Source organism: Sorex araneus, chromosome 1 (genome assembly GCF_027595985.1).
Source record: "Sorex araneus isolate mSorAra2 chromosome 1, mSorAra2.pri, whole genome shotgun sequence".
In the NCBI taxonomy this organism is placed as follows: Eukaryota; Metazoa; Chordata; class Mammalia; order Eulipotyphla; family Soricidae; genus Sorex; species Sorex araneus.
The window spans coordinates 431469277-431488210 of record NC_073302.1 but is presented as its reverse complement, the minus strand read 5'-3'; the positions used below and the strand labels follow the sequence as shown (position 1 = coordinate 431488210).

At 48.5% G+C, this 18934-nt stretch overlaps 1 protein-coding gene across 2 annotated transcripts in view; it reads right to left on the bottom strand.

The window, feature by feature from the left end:
* The window catches only part of EXOC4 (exocyst complex component 4), an 858640-nt gene that overhangs the window by 809971 nt on the left and 29735 nt on the right, over positions 1-18934 (bottom strand). The window lies entirely within an intron of this gene.

Here is an 18934-nt window from a genome sequence, read left to right as displayed (position 1 = left end):
GTAAAGTAAAACATACCCAATCTCGATCAAGAAAACATTAACACATGAGGCTTGACCTGTAACAATACATTAGTAATCTCTCATACAAGGGCTTAATGGCTCCAGAGGAGATGCAACAATCCTCACTCGCTTCCTTCTAAGGAAACCTTTTCTGATCATTGTTAGAAAATTATTCATAACAAGTAACATAAAATGAATTATTTAGGGTCTGCTACTGGAGCAGTCTTGAGTGGTGACTGGGAAAATTGGAAGTAATGGTGGTGGTAAGGTACAATGGCAGTGGGACAGGTGTTGGAATATTACATGTAATAAATCATCGTGCACAACTTTATAAAAATAAAAATAAATCTGAATTACAGGCTGGAGAGATAGGGATAGAAGAACATGCAGTTGGATCCCTGGTACCTCACTGCCCCCCTACCCTGCTCCAAGACAAGTACCACCGTGTGGAAGCCTGGTGATCCCTGAGCACTGCCCCCTCTGGCCTTTGCGATCAATCACCCAGCCGCTTGGCTGAGCCTCCCAGAAGCCTCCTACAAGTGAACCTCCAGGTCCTCTGAACCCCGCTTGGGAAGCATTCTCCTCCTCCCCTACCCCCCCCCCAACACCCCAATCTAAATATTTCCATAAAATCTGGCCTGGTGGCTCAGACACGGAAACTATACTTCTGGTGATTACAGAACAAAGTTTTAACATTTTCCCAACAAAAATGGAGAACCGTAAAGACAGAATACTAGGATCGAAAGAGTTCTTAAGAAGGCATCTTTATTCTGACCACAATAGGGAATCCCTAACTCTAACCTTTCTGGTACTCTCCACCGGAAAGGAGAGCACTTGAATAAGGGGATTCTGTCCTCTCTCCTGATAACCTGAGTGCAATGATGATTTCAGGACTTAATGGCAGGAGAGAGACGCTTATAGACCAGTCTGAAAAATATGTTGGAGACGGTCCTAATGTACCTTCCCCTTCCTGAAAGCCCACCAACGTGAATGCGAGAGAATGGTTTCTGAACTTTAAATCGCCAAGGAAAGAAAACAGAGAAAGTGCAGGGCCATGCACAGACTGTGAGCGGGCAGGAAGATGAGCACTGGGCAAATAAATCATGGAGCAGAGCAATCGGAAAGTCTTAGCCAGGAATGGGGTTCGCTACACTCGGAAAGGAGGCACCTCTCATCCTGAAAAGGACGAATTACAGAGTCACAACTTCCTATCAGGAGTTTGTGGGGGACCCTAGAGAGCCTCATCAAGCTACACAATGGGTCATTTCTTTCCTCCAGCACTGATCAAAGAGGGTCACTGGAACTGACTCACAAACGTCACCAACAGCTAAAGGTGGAGTCGGTGCCAGGTCTGGGCAGAAACAAGGGAGAAAAGCCAAGGTGGAACCCTGGGATGAGTAAGAACCTCAGCCCTACAGGAGGCTGCTCTGCTGCCTCTGGCCTCAGGCTCCCGCCAGCAACGCTCAGCTTGACTTTTAGTCCAAGCGAGGCAATGTGAGCTTTCCTCTGGGGAAAGAAACAAGACGAAGGACACAGAGGGTGAGATTCCCACGCCACCGCCCAACCGTCCCTAGACGAGGCCCGTAACTAGCCGAGCTCCAGAGCAGCTTTGAAGCATTTTTCCTTTTTATTTTAACTCTTCTTTTATTGAATCACCGTGAATTACAATGTTACCTGATATTTATGACTGAGTCTTAGGCGTACATTATTCCAACACCAGCCCCTTCACCAGTGCCCCTCATCCTCCACCATCCCTGGGACCCAAAAGCACAAATCAGAAAAGACATCTGCACTCCTACGTTCAGTGAAACAACCCAAATGCCCACAAACAGATGCGTGGATAAAGAAACTATGGTACATCTACACAACGGAAAACTACTCAACTGTAAGGAAAAAAATAAAGTCATGCAACTTGCTGCAACGTGGGTAGAGAGCATGGTGTTGCGTGAAATCAGCCAGAGGGAGAGAAAGACTCAGAATGGCCCTCTCTCATATGTGGGATATAGAGAAACCTTGCAGGGGAATGTCGAATGGCAATGGCAATAGAAACAAAGACAGGAGACCTGGTCTTCAGGAGGAAGCTTGGCACGGGGTGGGGGGGCAGGGGTGAGCAGGATAAGTTTGGGAAGGGGACACTATGACAATGGGTGCACTTCTTGCCTAAAGGGACCCTGGGCAGATAGGAGAGCCCGTCACATGTCACAGTTTAACAGTGGGCAGCCAACACTGGAATGAAGCGGAGCAAACTGCAGAAAACAGACTTGAAATTTAAAAAAAAAAAAAAAAAAAACTCCTACATAAAAAACTAAGGGAAGGTACCATATCAATGAAACAAGAACAGGATAGATTCGTTTGTTTGTTTTGGTGTGGGGGCCACACCTGGTTGTGCTCCGGGCTTACTTCTGCCTCTGTGCTCGGGTATCACTCCTGGAGGAGCTCCGGGTACCACAGAGAGCGCCGGGGGCTGAACCCAGGCCGGCCTCGTTACAGGTCAAGCACCCTGCCTGCTGGACTCTCTCGAGCCCCATGATGCGGTTTTCTTTTCAATTCAGAAAAGAGTCAGAGAGAGAGCACAGAGGGTAAGGAGCCTGTCCTGTACACGGCCGGCCAAGGTTTAATCCGCAGCATCACATATGCTCTTCTGAGCACAGAGTAGTGCTCCCCTGCAGGGGGCAGTGACCCCAGAGCACAGAGCCAGGAGGAAGCAGTAAGCACTTCAGGTGTGCCACCCCACCCGAACAGAAATCTCAACAAAGGGCCAAGAAGATAGTTCAAAGGGTTGGAGCTCAAGAATCGTCCCCAGAGGCCCTGAGTTTGATCCCCAGCACCATAAAATCTCTCAAGGCCTGCCGGGGGTATAGCCCTGGCAGCCTAGAGCATCTTTGGGTGGTAGACCCCAGACCACAATGGGGTAACTCTGGAGCTCCCGCACTGCCAAACCCTGGCACTGCTGAGTCACCCAGTACAAAAGAAGATAACCGGAAGGAACTTTCCAAATGAGAGAGAATGGTTTTCTTAAAAGATTTTTTTTTTTTAAATGAGGGGATTGATCCAAGAGAACCAATACATTCCAGATAGGCTCTCCAGGGAGGAAATACAGGGGAAATAAAGTAGAAGGAAATACCAATAAAACAGAACTACACAGGCACCAACATAGGAAATTTCAGACTGAAAAGGCACACCAATTGCTCAAGGCAACAGAGAGAAAAGAGACCCAAACCAGGCCACATTATATTGACACATATGAGCAAAAGGGAGACAAACGTCAAATCTTTCTAAGGGGAAATCAGAAAGAACAGAACCCCATATGAAGGATTCAGAATGCATTCGATTTTGTGCAACAGCCACAAGACAAAGAAAAAATTTTAAAAAATACGTCTTCAAAACCCTAAGAGAAATATTTCCCAGAAAAACTATTAATCAAGTGTGAGGAAAGAATAAAGACGTTTCAGACGTACTCGCGCTTAAAACATAAACTGTCTATGAACCAGCATCTCAGCAAGCTGGTAAAGAAAGCGCCCCATTTCTCACAAGAGGAAAACAGAGAAGACCACAGACTCAAAATGAAAACCCAAAATGTGCCCTCACGGTGATTCACTAATTAAAAATAAATAAATAAATTAAAAAAAAAAAAAACGAAAACCCAATGAGAAGGAGAGCAGGAAGATGATTCAATTGTTCGACTGCAAGGCAAACAACAAAATCGAACAGGCCAAAATGATGCAGATGGCATAGATCTGACTACTGACTGAGTTCTCATCAGGGAAGCACTGCCTCTATGTAACCTCAAAGCTGGCGACAACTAGAGAGAAGATTTTGAAAGCAGCCTGGGAGGAGGAGAGGTGGAAGTTTATCTAGAACGTCTGCAGCAATACAAGGATGAAGGAAAACCAGCAGGCGCATAACTGCTTCCGTGTACAAAAAGTAGCACCTCAAAACCTGGAATAGCGGACAACCTTGTCTTGTGCCTGATCTTAGAGGGAAGGCTTTTAGGAGAGATGAGGTCATGAAATTTGCTTATAAGTGGATGGACATGGAGAGAATCATGCTAAGTGAAATGAGTCAGAGAGAGAGGGACAGACATAGAAGGACTGCACTCATTTGTGGTGTATAGAATAACATCACATGATCCAGCAATACCACTTCTGGAAATATATCCTGAAGAAACAAAAAAGTATAGTCGAAATGACATCCACACTTATATGTTCATCGTGGCACTGTTTACAATAGCCAGAATCTGGAAAAAACCCAAGTGCCCGAGAACAGATGACTGGTTAAAGAAACTTTGGTACATCTATACAATGGAATACTATGCAGCAGTTAGAAAGGATGAAGTCATGAACTTTGCATATAAGTGGATCAACATGGAAAGTAACATGCTAATGAAATGAGCCAGAAAGAGAGGGACAGACATAGAAAGATTGCACTCATTTGTGGAATATCGAACAACAGAGTAGGAGACTAATACCCAAGAATAGTAGTATATAATACCAGGAAGTTGGCTCCATAACTTGGAAGCTGGCCTCACACGCTGGGGGAAAGTCATCCCAGATAGAGAGGGGAACACCAAGTAATATGTGATTGGAGATCCTGCGCGGGAAGGGAGATGTTTGCTGAAAGTAGACTAGAGACTGAACAGGATGACCACTCAATACCCTTATTTGGAACCACAACACCCAAAAGGAAAGAGAGATATCATATTGGAATGCCCCGCTACAGAGGCGGGGTGGGGTGGGGGGGATGGGAGTGGGGGGATGGGAGGGATACTGGGTTCATGGGTGGTGGAGAATGGACACTGGTGGAGGGATGGGCTCTTAAACATTGCATGAGGGAAAAACAAGCACAAAGATGTGTGAATCTGTAACTGTACCCTCACTGTGACTCATTAATTAAAAAATAATTTAAAAAAAAAAGAATAACATCACATGAGGCTGACACCCAACAACAGTAGAGACAAGGGCCAGGGGAATTGCCCCATAGCTAGCAGCCTGCTTCATGAGCAGACGGGAGAAGGCAGATGGAATAGAGAAGGGATCACTAAGAAAATGATGGCTGGAGGAATCAGTCAGGATGGGAGAATAAGTGCCGAAAAGTAGATAATGGACCAAACATGATGACCTCTCAGTGTCTGTGTTGCAAGCTATAATGCCCAAAAGTAGAGAGAGAGTATGGGGAATATTGTCTGCCATGGATGCAGGGGGAGGGTGGGAAAGGGGGGTATATTGGGGATATTGGTGGTGGGGAATGTGCACTGATGGGGAGATGGGTATTTGATCATTGTGAGATTGTAACCCAAGCATGAAAGCTTGCAACTATCTCACGGTGAGTCAACAAAATTAAAAAAAAAAAGAACCTGGAAGAATAAATCCCAATGTTCTGGAGTGCGGGGCCAGAGATGGGGGTAGGGGGCGGTGGGAAGTGCTAGTTTCTGGGGTTTCACCTGGCAAGGCCATGCCACGCTCCCCAGAGCGCTTGGTCTCTGGGGGAAGGAGACTACCCGGCCCCTCCATTTTCAATCTCAGGGAAAATTGTTAGGGATTTGCGCTGACAGTCTACTCAATTCCCCTTGGTCCTCTCCTTCTCTCTCAGCTGTTTCCTCTCTGTCCAGGGGTCTTCATGAAGAGAGCGTATGCGACTGGAGGGGAGAGCCTGGGGAGGGGGCGTGGCTGGGATAGAGCACAGTGGGTAGGGCATCCGCCTCGCAAACGACAGACTCAGGCTCGATCCCGGCAAACACATGGTCCTTTGTGTACCTCCAGGAGTAATTCCTGAGTGCAGAGACAGGAGCAGCCTCTGAGCAACTGCCTGGTGGGGCCCAAAAGAGAGAGAGCAAAAGAGATAGCAGGGGTGGGGGAGAGTGGGGGACAAACTTAGTGCCAGAAGCTAGGGAAAAGGCAGTTCAGTTAGAGAGGGGACCACCAAGTAAAGGGTGCTAGGAGGGCCCGCTTGGGATGGGAGATGCGGGCTGAAAGTAGACTATAGATTGAACATGATGGCCACTTCATACCTCTACTGCAAACCACAACACCCAAAAGGAGAGAGAGAGCAAAAGGGAATGCCCTGCCACAGAGGCGGGGTGCGGTGGAGGTGGTGGGAGGGATGCTGGGACCATTGGTGGTGGAAAACGGGCACTGGTGGAGGGATGGGTACTCGACTATGGTATGACTGAAATGCAAGCACGAAAGTCTGTAAGTCTGTAACTGTACCTCATGGTGATTCACTAATAAAAAATAAATAAATAGGGCTGGAGTGATAGCACAGCGGGTAGGACGTTTGCCTAGCACGCGGCCGACCCGGGTTCGATCCCCAGCATCCCATATGGTCCCCTGAGCACCGCCAGGAGTAACTCCTGAGTGCAAAGCCATAAGTAACCCCTGTGCATCGCCGGGTGAGACCCAAAAAGCAATAAATAAATAAATAAATAAATAAATAAATAAATAAAATTTTTAAAAAACTGTTCTGATTGTGAGACTTGTTGTTACTCATGATCAAGACTCACAATCAGGGGCTGGAGCAATAGCACAGCGGATAGGGCATTTGCCTTGCATGCGGCCAACCCGGGTTCGATTCCCAGCATCCCACATGGTCCCCCTGAGTACCGCCAGGAGTGATTCCTGAGTGCAAAGCCAGGAATAATCCCTGTGCATCGCTAGGTGTGACCCAAAAAAGAAAAACAAACAAACAAAAAAACAAGACTCACAATCAGAACAGTTGCCCGCTCGAGCAAACCCATGAGCAACAGGATGACAGTGACAATGACAATGACAGTGACCGTTCTGATTGGGGAGAAAGAAGCGTGGCGTTTCACAGTGGGAAATACGCTGATATTGGCACGCTTCCCACTCTGGCTCACTCCGTGAGGGAAAATGCAAAGGTGGTGTGTTTCTTCAGGGGGGAGGGAGGGGGGTTCCGTGTGAAGGTGTGGGGGATGGGATGGCATCCGGCGTGTGGGGAATGAATGAAATCAACTCCCCAAACTGAGTTACCCCAGGTGCAGACCTCAGCTACAGAAACTTCTCATACTAAATTGCCCTGAGGCTTCGGGTTTTTTGATGAGAAAGTCTCGGTTATGAAGAAATGTGATTTTGAACCTGGGGGACGGGGAAGGAGGCGTCGCAGTCAGCAATTCAAGGGAAGAAATGAAGCGTCGCTCCAAGGCTGGGGCTGGGCCCTGAGACACAGCAGGGGCGGCCCTCTCAGTCTAGAAGGGACGGGAGAGGGAGAGGGACCGCCGGAACCAGGGGCACAGACCTCACACCCCTGCGACTTGGGTGTCCCCTCCAGGGAGGGTCACTGTCACAGCAAGGGTCTCGGTTAGGGCTGTTAGAAAGATGGAGGGAAACTGGAAAAGGTCTTGGGGTGACTGAAACAGGAAGGAAAGTGGGAGCCGGAAACCAAGGGACGCAGATCAGGGCGGAGGCGGCCAAGTGGCGGGAGGGAGGCGAGACCCTCAGAGGGGCTGAACACACACTCCGGGATGATCAACATAGTTTGCCAAAACACTTTGAACTATATTCTGAAAACACTGCATCCTGTTGTATCCCATTACAGGGCCATCAAGTGCAGGGGGCAGGAGGTAGGGGGTGGGGGGGGCAGGGGTGTCAGGGAGATAGTTCAAAGGGCTGGAGCGCATGCTTTGTGCAGGGAAGCCGTGGGTGCCATCCCCAGCACCCCCCCTGCTCCCCAGAGCCCCACCCAGACTGTAGACAAACACACAGGGAGGGGCCAAACAGGATTCAGTGCCTCCGTGACGAAGAACATCAAAAATGATGGGCAAACTCAACACCTTTATTGCAAACCACAACACCTAATCAGAGAGAGAGAGAACAGAAGGGAATACCCTGCCACAGTGGCAGGGTGGGGTGGGGGGAGACGGGAGTGGGGAGGTGGGAGGGATGCTGGGTTTACTGGTGGTGGAGAATGGGCACTGGTGAAGGGACGGGTTCTCGAACTTTGTATGGGGGAAACATGAGCACAAAAATGTATAAATCTGTAACTGTACCCTCAAGGTGAGTCACTAATTAAAAATAAACTATTAAAAAAAAAAAAGAATGATGGGCAAGTAGCGAGCGAATCACACCTGGGCATGTTATCTCCTGACGCCCCTTTTCTACTCTGGGAACCGAGGGCACGGGATTTTCATTCCGTTCCATTTCACTCATGGGGACACTCGACGGGGAAACTGCAGTGATGCTCTGCTCCTTCTCCCCTCCCCTCCAATGCTGTTCCCGGACCGCCCCGGCTGGCCAGGGAGACCCCCCAGCGCTGCACGTGCACCCTCAAACACCAGCTTCCCCGGGCCAAGTCCTCCTCGGGCCATCAGGAGAAGAGAAAACGGAGCTCGGGACCAGACCCAGTGGGGTTACTGGGAATGAAAAAGGGATCGCACATTCGGGGACGGAGGGACGCTGCAGCCCTGCCCTGGGGAGGCCGGGTCACTGGCGTGAGTGAGGAGAGATGAGAGGCTAGCGCTGCCAGCAGATGGACACCGGCTGGTGCAGGTGCTGTGACTGAGAAGTCGGATGCAGCAGAGCACTGAATTCAGACCCAACAAGGAAGGAAAATGCTTTTCTTTTTTTTTTTTTTCCCCTTAGGTTCGGGGCCATCCCCAGCAGTGCTCAGGGCTCACTCCTGGCTCCATGCACAAGATCAGTCCTAATGGGCTGTGAGGGATCGGGCCCAGGTTGGCCACAGGGGGAAATGCCTTTCACTGCGCTAGGAACTGCAGGGAGTTCCTAGCCCAATAGATGGGAGGGGCCCCTCAGTGCAAGGGGGCACGAGAAACGTCTCCGGATCTTCCTTCCCCAGGAGCCAGGGACGCTACAGGGACGCTGCATGAAAGCCAAGGTCAGTCTTCAGAGGGAAAAGCACAGAGTTCAGTGACAGTGCACTCGCTTCGTAAGAAACAGACCTGACATAGAATGAGTGCACTCATTTGTGGAATATAATATAACATAATCTGAGACTGACACCCAAGGACAGCAGACACAAGGGCCAGGAATATTGCCCCATGGTTGGAAGCCTATCTCAGATCTGGGGGAGAAGGCAGCTGGGATAGAGAAGGGATCACTAAGTCAATGATGGTTGGAGGGATCGCTCGGGATGGGAGATGTGTGCTGAAAGTAGACTAAGGACCAAACATGATGGCCTCTCAGTATCTGTATTGCAAACCATAATGCCCAAAAGTAGAGAGAGAGTATGGGGGAAATTGTCTGCCGCAGAGGCAGAGGAAGGGTTGGAAAAGGGGAGGATATACTGGGGACATTGGTGGTGGAGAATGTGCACGGGTGGAGGGATGGGTGTTTGGTCATTGTATGACTAAAACTCAAACATGAAAGTTTTATAACGGTATCGTGGTGATTCAATAAAAAAAAAAGAGAGGGGACTGGAGCAATAGTACAGCGGGTAGGGCATTTGCCTTGCACGCGGCCAACCTGGGTACAGTTCCCAGCATCCCATATGGTCCCCTGAGCACCGCCAGGAGTGATTCCTGAGTGCTGAGCCAGGAGTAACCCCTGAGCATCGCTGGGTGTGACCCCTTAAAAAGGTGAAAAAAGAAAGAAAGAAAGAAGAAGAAAGAAAGAAAGAAAGAAAGAAAGAAAGAAAGAAAGAAAGAAAGAAAGAAAGAAAGAAAGAAAGAAAGAAAGAAAGAAAGAAGAAAATAAAGAAAAAGGAAAGAAAGGAAGAAAGAAAGAGGGAAAAGAAAGAAAGGAAAGAAAGAAAGAAAGAAAGAAAGAAAGAAAGAAAGAAAGAAAGAAAGAAAGAAAGAAAGAAAGAAAGAAAGAAAGAAAGAGAGAGAGAGAGAGAGGGAGGGAGGGAGGGAGGGAGGGAGGGAGGGAGGGAGGGAGGAAGAAGGAAAGGAAGGAAGGAAGGAAGGAAGGAAGGAAGGAAGGAAGGAAGGAAGGAAGGAAGGAAGGAAGGAAGGAAGGAAGGAAGGAAGGAAGGAAGGAAGGAAGAGAGAAAGAAAGAAAGAAAGAAAGAAAGAAAGAAAGAAAGAAAGAAAGAAAGAAAGAAAGAAAGAAAGAAAGAAAGAAAGAAAGAAAGAGAGAGAGAAAGAGGAAAGAGAGAAAGGAAGGAAGGAAGGAAGGAAGGAAGGAAGGAAGGAAGGAAGGAAGGAAGGAAGGAAGGAAGGAAGGAAGGAAGGAAGGAAGGAAGGGAGGAAGGAAGGGAGGGAGGAAGGAAGGAAGGAAGAGAGAGAGAAAGAAAGAAAGAAAGAAAGAAAGAAAGAAAGAAAGAAAGAAAGAAAGAAAGAAGAAAGAAAGAAAGAAAGAAAGAAAGAAAGAAAGAGAGAGAAAGAGAAAGAGAGAAAGAGAGGAAGGAAGGAAGGAAGGAAGGAAGGAAGGAAGGAAGGAAGGAAGGAAGGAAGGAAGGAAGGAAGGAAGGAAGGAAGGAAGGAAGGAAGGAAGGAAGGAAGGGAACTCGAACCAGTTCTCCGAGGTCTTCTCTCAAAGCGCGTGTCCACCCCACTTTCCTTTAGGGGCTCGCAGGCAGTCCTCCCGGGGAACCCAGGGCCACTGCTCACAGTGACACCCGCTCGGCCAGGCCAGGCGGTTCAGCTCAGGAGCCTGGCGATGTGGGACCCCCCCAGGCTGAGGGGTGCTAGCGCCCACCAGGGTCAGAGGTGCGGCCGTGTGCCTCTCAGGGGACCAGGCGGCACCAGGATTCCAACTCAGGCCCCTCCCACACGGCACCCTCTCCCCCCAGCCCCTCCAGCCCGCTCCCCTCCCCCCCACCTGCCCAGACCACCATTCAGAAAAGTGCCTAGAAAGAATAAGCTTCAGAAATTCCACTTCCTCTCCCGGCCAGACGCCCGGTTTCGCTCCACAGAATGTTTTTAATTACCCTCACTCTGACTTCCCGAGTTTCCGGTCCCTCACTTTAAAAATGCTCATCCTAAGGCCACCAAGTCTGAGTCTTCGCTCCTCTCCGAGGGTCATTTTTCCCTGTGAAGTCGCAGAAACTGGCTCCAGTACACAAATACAAATACAGGGTCGACCTAATGGAAAAAAATCCTTCCTGGCTATCGGGGCTGCATTAATGCACTCCAGGCCCACGGCCTAGTTTTCAAATGACGGTATCTCATTATTGCCCACTCTTTTTTAGCATGTCCATTTCTAGACTCCCCCCTCCCCCCCCGCCTTCTCGTGTTAAGCAGCTAGGATTTTTCATCTTATATTTGTGCGGTAAACAACATCCCGCGGAAAGCATGCTAGTCTACGGTGACCTTTTTTCTTTTTTTTTATATTAATTAAGGCTATTCATTCTAATTCTACCTTTCAAGGTAATTAGAATTACCTTTCTATACTTCCATATATAAAAGCCACAAAATTAATTTAATGAATGTTTACGTACTAACTTCACTTGAATAATCACATACAGTTACTTCCAATTAGAGGCAAGAAAAATGAGTGGAGCACCGGGCCTCGCACCAACAGGGGAGCCAAAAATGGGGTGAAATTTGCATTTCAGTGTTTGTTTGCACACACATCACAACAGAGACAACAATCTGTTTCTCCTTCCGCCTCCCCACTCCAGAGATAAGCGTGGGGCTTAAAATGTTGCTCTTTAGAGAAATCTGATGGCTTTGCCTCCACCCGAAGCAGCAAGGAACAGACACTCGGGTTCGAACACCCTGGGCATCACCTGAAGGAGCCAAGTTCTCCACTTCTGCCCACTTGTGTTTGCCCATTTCTCGCTGCTGCTTGCAGAACAGTCGTGACTACGGCAGACCCAGGGAGATGCCACAGTTCTGCCGCTTTCCAAAGCAATAACTTCTCATTCTGGCCAATTTGATCACGCATTCGGGAGTAACAAGGTTACCCGAGCATTTTGGTTTCTGTCCACATTAACTCGACCTAATCACTAAACATACGTATTTTCATTTTTCGAAGCGAGGGGGGAAAAAGATAAATAATAAAAAAAAAAACTCCAAATGGACGTGACTAATGCAATGAAGTCTGGCCCGTCCAGGAGGAGAATCCAATCCATCTGTCAACTCCTGTTATCCCCAAGGACGGAGATTCTAACATTACGATGTAAGTCCATATATCAAACGAATATCAAATGGAAAGTGTCAACAGTTCTGTGATCTTGAGCTTTAGATGGTGACAACGCATGAATATGAACATCTTCATCTGCCTGGTCCCCACGAAAAATCAATTTGTTTCTCAAGAGAGCAGCCAGAGCGGTGCTTCTCCAAGGGTAGCCAGGCCATGTCCTTCCTTTGCTCAAAACTTCACAATGGACAATGGCGTCTCGTTCTCCCTCCCACCCCCTTCTCTGTCTCTCTGTCTCTCTCTGTGTCTCTGTCTCTCTCTTTCTCTGTCTCTGTCTCTTTCTCTCTCGCACACACACACACACACACACACACACACACACACACACACACACACACACACACACACACACACACACACACACACACACACACACACACACACCCCAGGTCTCTCCTCACTCTCCTTTCTGCTATCATCCCCATGGCCCCCAAAGTGACTCCCTAACGCTTCCTAGCAGGATTCTGACTCTGCATCTTTTCCCATCTGCTGCTCCTCCTTACCGAGGTGCACTTTCTGCCCTTTCCTTCCTCCGTCCTGCTCTCGGCTCGAGAGTGACCCGACTTGTCCCTCCTGACCCCTCCGCTTCAACTCCCCACTGTCCCGGCTCCGATCTGGGGGTGAAGGGAGTCTCTGAACCTCACTCTTTCCATCTCTTCTCGCCATCTGTCTTACCATATTTTACTTATTAATTCCAAGTCTCGGTTCAGGACCGGGATTTGTGTTTGATCGCCGTTTCCGAATCCCAGAGCCTGAAGCAATGCTCAGCCCGGCACAGACCCGAGGCGCGTGTGAAGGGCGCGCCAGCAAGTCTGGCTTCTCTGTGTCCTCCCTTGGGGAAGCGAGAGCCACGAGGACAGGGACTAGGGGTCAGCATCTAAATCAGAACCAGGCACGGAGCTCAGAGGCTTCCACAAACTGGACGGGAGACTTTGCTCTCTTGGCAAAGGGTGGAAAACATTTCAGTCCACATCCACACACGCTCAATATCTTGCTTGGCTCCGAAATAAGGCCACCGAGAGATTACTGAATCATCCCCATGCTCCCTTTAAAAATAGACACACCTATGTTTTGTATATAAGCCAAAGAGCAATTACAAACCAAAAATGACAGGGAAAGATTAGTGAGGACACATCAGTGTTTCCTTGGTGATAAGAAATGGACTTTCACAACACAAAATTGTCAAATTATCCAGCGAAAAACAAATTCACTTTCCCCCCCCAACATTTTTCTTCTCCCATTTATCAATTTTTAAAGGCTTTTTTTGAAAAGAGCGTTAGCCCTTTCTCTTCCCGACATCGAAAGTAATTCATAACACAGAATTATGTGACATTTGCTTTTCTTGGCAACTGTCTGATAGAATGCAAAATTTATTGGGGGTCCAGAGGGGTGGCGGGGGGAGGAGGACATTGATTTCTTTTTGTTTAAAACTCACCAACATTTAAAAATGACGAGCGTGAAACAGACTTTGGCTGGTAAAACAAATGTGAAGTGATGAAGATAAGACTCAGTAGCAGGAGAGATTCTCTGCCTGGACTCAGCAACAGGGAGGGGGGCAGAGAGCCCCCCGGGCTGCCTTCCTTGAGATTAGGACTAAGTCCTCTCCAGCCAGCCGATTCATCAAAAGACGCAAATGGCAACAACATTCTTTGCCCTCCCTGTGACCACCCAGAGCCTCGGGGGCGGCAGCTCTGGACGGGCAAATACTGGCTGACCCCTCCTGAGCTCGGTGTGCCGAGTCAAAAAGGACAACCCTTCAGTTCAAATCAACGGCGAGCCAGCCACAGCCTTACGCGCTTTCACGGACGAATCCAGAGGAATGGACTGGGCGGCTGGAAAGGCCAAGAATGATAGTGTTCCCTCAGAAAAAATATGCCTGGTTCATGTTCAAGTATAAAGAAAACACATGGGAAACGTTGGGAGCGCCCCTATTCTGGAGCTACAGTCTCAGAAGCTGAGACTCCCATCAGCATGGTTTATTTGGGGGGTGGGGGGCTGAGGGGAGGGGTAGATCTGGCGGTACTTCGGGGACCATGGTAGATCTGGCGGTACTCCAGGGATGGACCCGCACAGGCAAAGCACAAGGTCTGGCCCTTTGAACCCACCTCCCTGGCCCGTCAGCAGAGTTCTTAGAACGACGTCTGTGCCTACCCAATGCACAGCCATACGGCGGAGAGGGCAGGAAGGAAAGAGGCAGCACAGCTAATACTGGACAGGGGTAGAGCCAGGCAGGGGCTCCCCCATCTTAACCCATGGGACAGCACGGGGCAGCCCTGCCAACCCTGGGTACAGCCCACAGCCCAGGGAGGTGCCAGGGCCATGGTCACCAACTATTAGATTTGGCACAATGAGGCGCTGTCAAATAATTCATTTTAAGTCATAGAAGTTCTGGATTCAGGGCTGGAGTGATAGCACAGCAGGTAGGGCGTTTGCCTTGCTGACCCGGGTTCGATTCCCAGCATCCCATATGGTCCCTCGAGCACTGCCAGGAGTAATTCCTGAGTGTAAGGCCAGGAGTAACCCTGTGCATCACTGGGTGTGACCCAAAAAGCAAAAAAAAAAAGTTCTGGATTTGACACCCAACACTAAAACACAGATGAGAAAGTTTGAAGATTGAATAAACGGTAACTAATCAGCAACCAGCTTGGTCCTCGTTCTTCCTTCGCCTGTCCTTGACCACCGGCCGTCCCGATCCAGTCCACACACTCCCGATCCAGAGCACCGAACGTGGGCGGTGAGGCACAGCCGCCCGGAGAGCCCGCGAGTGCACTCGCCCCTCGGCGTGCTTTAGTTTTTTACAGCTGGCGTCCCTGGAGCGGGCCTGAACTACCAACTAAAGGTAAGAATAGCGTTCGGTGCACCCCACTCTAGAAAGTGAGTGGAAGAACAGGATTTTTTAGTGTGCTGTGGATCAGAATCCTAACAGCAATCACCCACTAAGATGGGGCAGATTCTGGGCCTCCCCAAGATCTTTCATATTTTCTCAAACCAGACTGAACATGGCAAGCCATTTATGGATTTTATTCAGTATCTTTCCCGCAGAACAGGAGACCCGGAACTCTGCATTTCCAGAGACCAGCTCCGGTCCTGCTTTAAGGTAGTTTATGCAGTTAACCCATGGTTCCCGGATGAAGGAACTCTAGAAAGTAAGACTTGGAAACAAGTTAGGAAAAATGTTTGTAAGGCATCTGAGGAAGGGACTAAGATCCCCGTGGAATTCTGGACAACCTGGGAGATTGTTAATTCTATTCTCCTGTTTTTGAAAAGTGCAGTTGATGTGGAGGAGAATATATGGAATAATACGGCCTCAGCTCCTCCCGCACCTAAGTCTCGAAAGGGTTTTCATAGTAAAAATACTTCTGAGGCTGGTGAATATTGCTCTACTTCCAGTGTATTAGATGGAAGTGATGCCGGTTATGAGTCTGCTGCCACTTACTCAGATTCTGAGTCCGAGAGTGACTCAGCCAGGCGGCCTCCAGACCGCTCGGGACATGCTCCCAATCGCCCAGTCCAGGCAGAGAAGCAGCAGCATCCATCTTATCGCAGGTTAAGGATGGATTCTCTCAGTCGTTTCAAACAGGCCTGTGTCTCGTACGGGCCTACATCTCCGTACTGTAGGGAGTATCTTGCAGACTGGAGTAAAAAGGCCTACTGGGCACCTCAAGATTTTCACAGGGTTGCTAAGACGTGCTTAAGCCGTTCTCAGTACTTGCAGTGGAGAATGTGGTTCAGCAAGGAGGCCAAGGCAAAGCTTCAAGGCCTACGCCATGCTGGACAAAACTTTTCAGGGATTGAGTTGACTTGTGAGATGTTAACTGGTGAAGGGAAATGGCGCGACCCAGAAAGGCAAGTCACCTTGCCTCCTGCTGTTCTTGCTTATGTCCGTGACAGAGCCCTGCGTGCATGGGAGAAGGTTGATGCAGAAGCAGAATTTAAGGGAAGTTTTACTAAGATTGTCCAGAGAGCCTCAGAACCTTATGCAGACTTTGTAGGAAGATTGATGGAAGCCATAGAAATGCAGGTTGAGGGTAAGGAGACTCATGAGCTGTTGACTAAAGAATTGGCCTTTGAAAATGCTAATGAGGATTGCCAGGCCATTTTGCACCCTATTAAGGAGAAGGAAGACATATTCGGGTACTTGGAAGCATGCTGGAATGTTGGCTCTGCTAAACATAAGGTGCAGGTCTATGCCTTACAGAGACAAGCTCAGAAAAGATGTTTTAATTGTGGAAAACCAGGCCACTTTCGTAGAGATTGCAATGCGCCCCCAAGCCGTGCTACGAGAGCACCTCCCGGGCCCTGTCCCCGGTGTAAGAGGGGAAATCATTGGGCCAGAGATTGTCGCTTTAATTTTGATGCAGTGGGTGACCCCAACTCGGGACACCTGCAAGGGGGCCAGCCCCAGGCCCCGCAAGATCAGAGGATGTTCTCAGTTGCAGCCCCTTTCCCCAGTGTGGAGTCTCAAAGCTCCAATCAGTATAATCGCTGCAGCCAGGGATGGCAGGAAGTGCAGCCTATTTCCTGCCCTGATACAGTTACTACAACCCCTTTTCAGTATAGAACACTGCGGCCTTAAGCCCACCACCTCTGCATTTTCAGTGGACATATGGAATGTTAAATCAAATACAAAAAGGAGGTATTTTCTCAATTGAATGTAGCAGGAAAACTCCTTATTCGAGGAAAAGGCTATGCTTTTGTTTCAACAGATGATAACCCCACTAAGAAACTTTGGATCCCTTTACTTCTTATCAGAAGCAGAATTCAACCACCTGATTTGGATCTCAGACCTCCAGAGTCTCACAACCCTTCAAATTCCAGCTCTGATTCATCGCCAAACTGACTTCAGCTGGAAGTCACAAGGAAAGAAGAGGAGCCAGCAGCAAAGGCCTCTAGCTCCTTACACATCTAATGAGGTCACATTAAGACCTTTCCTTCTACCCCTCTTTTACAGGTTGTGGATTGGACAACCACCAGGCCTCCATATTTGAATTAACAATACTTTATTTTCACCCTTTCCTTGGAATTCACAGGTTCCTGAACGAGAAAGGAATGATTTAACAGGAACACCTTTTCATTTATCTCTAGGATATCCATTTGTATTGGAGCTTTCCTCTGTCTCTTTATCCACAGGCATGGAGACCAAACCCCAACTGTCAAAGCCTCTAATAACTTTAAAGTGTTTTTTCCAAACATAAGCTAGGTTGCACCTATGACTGCCGAGGAACCAGACCAGAGAATGGCTGCATTCCTCTGCTGAAGTTCTCCTGCCAGAAGTTGCGATGCTCCTGTTCCAGTGCTCCCTGACTAATCCAGTGCTTCCTGAAATTTGTTGGACTCCTAATAGCTGCTTTCCAGAGACTCATTGCTGCTACCACTACTGCTGCTGTTACAAGGACAACTCTTCAGTTTTGATCCAGAAACTTCATTTCTTCAAACTGTGACTAAATGACTCTTATCATTGGTGACTCTTACCACCCCTGGACAGTGCAGGACAATTGGACTCTTTACTACAAGCACTGCTCTGGACCCAGGGTCGGACTGAAATCTTAGCAAAACTAATGAGACTGTATTGTTATTTGAAATTGTGTTGTAATTTGGAATTGTTCCTCATTTTCAAATTTTGGTGTTTTTGTAAAAAGAAAAAGGGGGATATGTAGGATAACATAGCCTCAGTAGTTTAGGTTTATTGGGTTACTCCCGTTACAGTGCTCCTATTCCTCTTTGTTTATTTGTAGCTTCTTTCTTGGTGTTCTGTTGACTTGTAAATAATGTTTTTCTCTTCTCCTTGAGTCCTTTGCATAGTTTATTCAGAGCAAGTCCTTTTTGTATGGACACAGGAAGACTTAACAAATGTTATGCTTTTGTAACCTGGGAGTCATTTGACTCTACATGATATTTTCCTCCAGGGCATCTGTTCTCTTGACCTAAGCCTCAGCGGCCCTTACTTCCTAGCACCCCCAAAGCACGGTCCCGACGTGGGACAAGAAGGACCCAGGGCAAGCGGTGAGTTGTGTGCTACCCTGGCATCGAGATGGGCCTGGCCAAAGTGCCTAATGCTTAACTATAAGTTAAGAGCTTGATCATGGACAAATGCTGTCATGATCCAAACAGTGATAACTAGATTTGGACCCTGCTAGGGTGAGGAATGATTAATCTGGCCTGAGTGCTGTGGTCTGAGCCTGTGGCAAGATGTTGCCAGGAGAGCTGCCTTGCAAGCCTCAATGTATCCCTTGCTATGTCCATACAAAAATAACTAGTCTTAAGATGTTAATAAGTTCCTGGACTAAGGAAAAGAAAAAAAAACCTTAAGAGTGAGGAAGGGCTTTGGAGTGCCCTGCCCTCAGGAAGGGCTTTCTTATGTTGATTTTGCGACCTGGCTGGTTGTAGCCTGGAGGGTAAGGTGGGAGAGACAAGTAAGTAGGAGGAGAGAGAGAAGCCAGAGAGAGAGAAGCAGTTGAGAGTAGATCCAGAGAGAGGCCAGAGCTGGGAGTGAGGGAGATGAGAAAGTTTGAAGATTGAATAAACGGTAACTAATCAGCAACCAGCTTGGTCCTCGTTCTTCCTTCGCCTGTCCTTGACCACCGGCCGTCCCGATCCAGTCCACACACTCCCGATCCAGAGCACCGAACGTGGGCGGTGAGGCACAGCCGCCCGGAGAGCCCGCGAGTGCACTCGCCCCTCGGCGTGCTTTAGTTTTTTACACACAGACACTTACTTAAAAGGTTGGGAAGGGGCAGGAGGAGAGGGAGAGAGAAATCCTGATTCTAAAAAGAAACTGTCTGAAAACCAGCAGTGAGGGCTTCTGAGTCTTGAGGCTCAGAGATGCAGTTTCTAAAATTAAACCTGAAACGGCCAGAAGCATTCCTGGCAAGGAACAA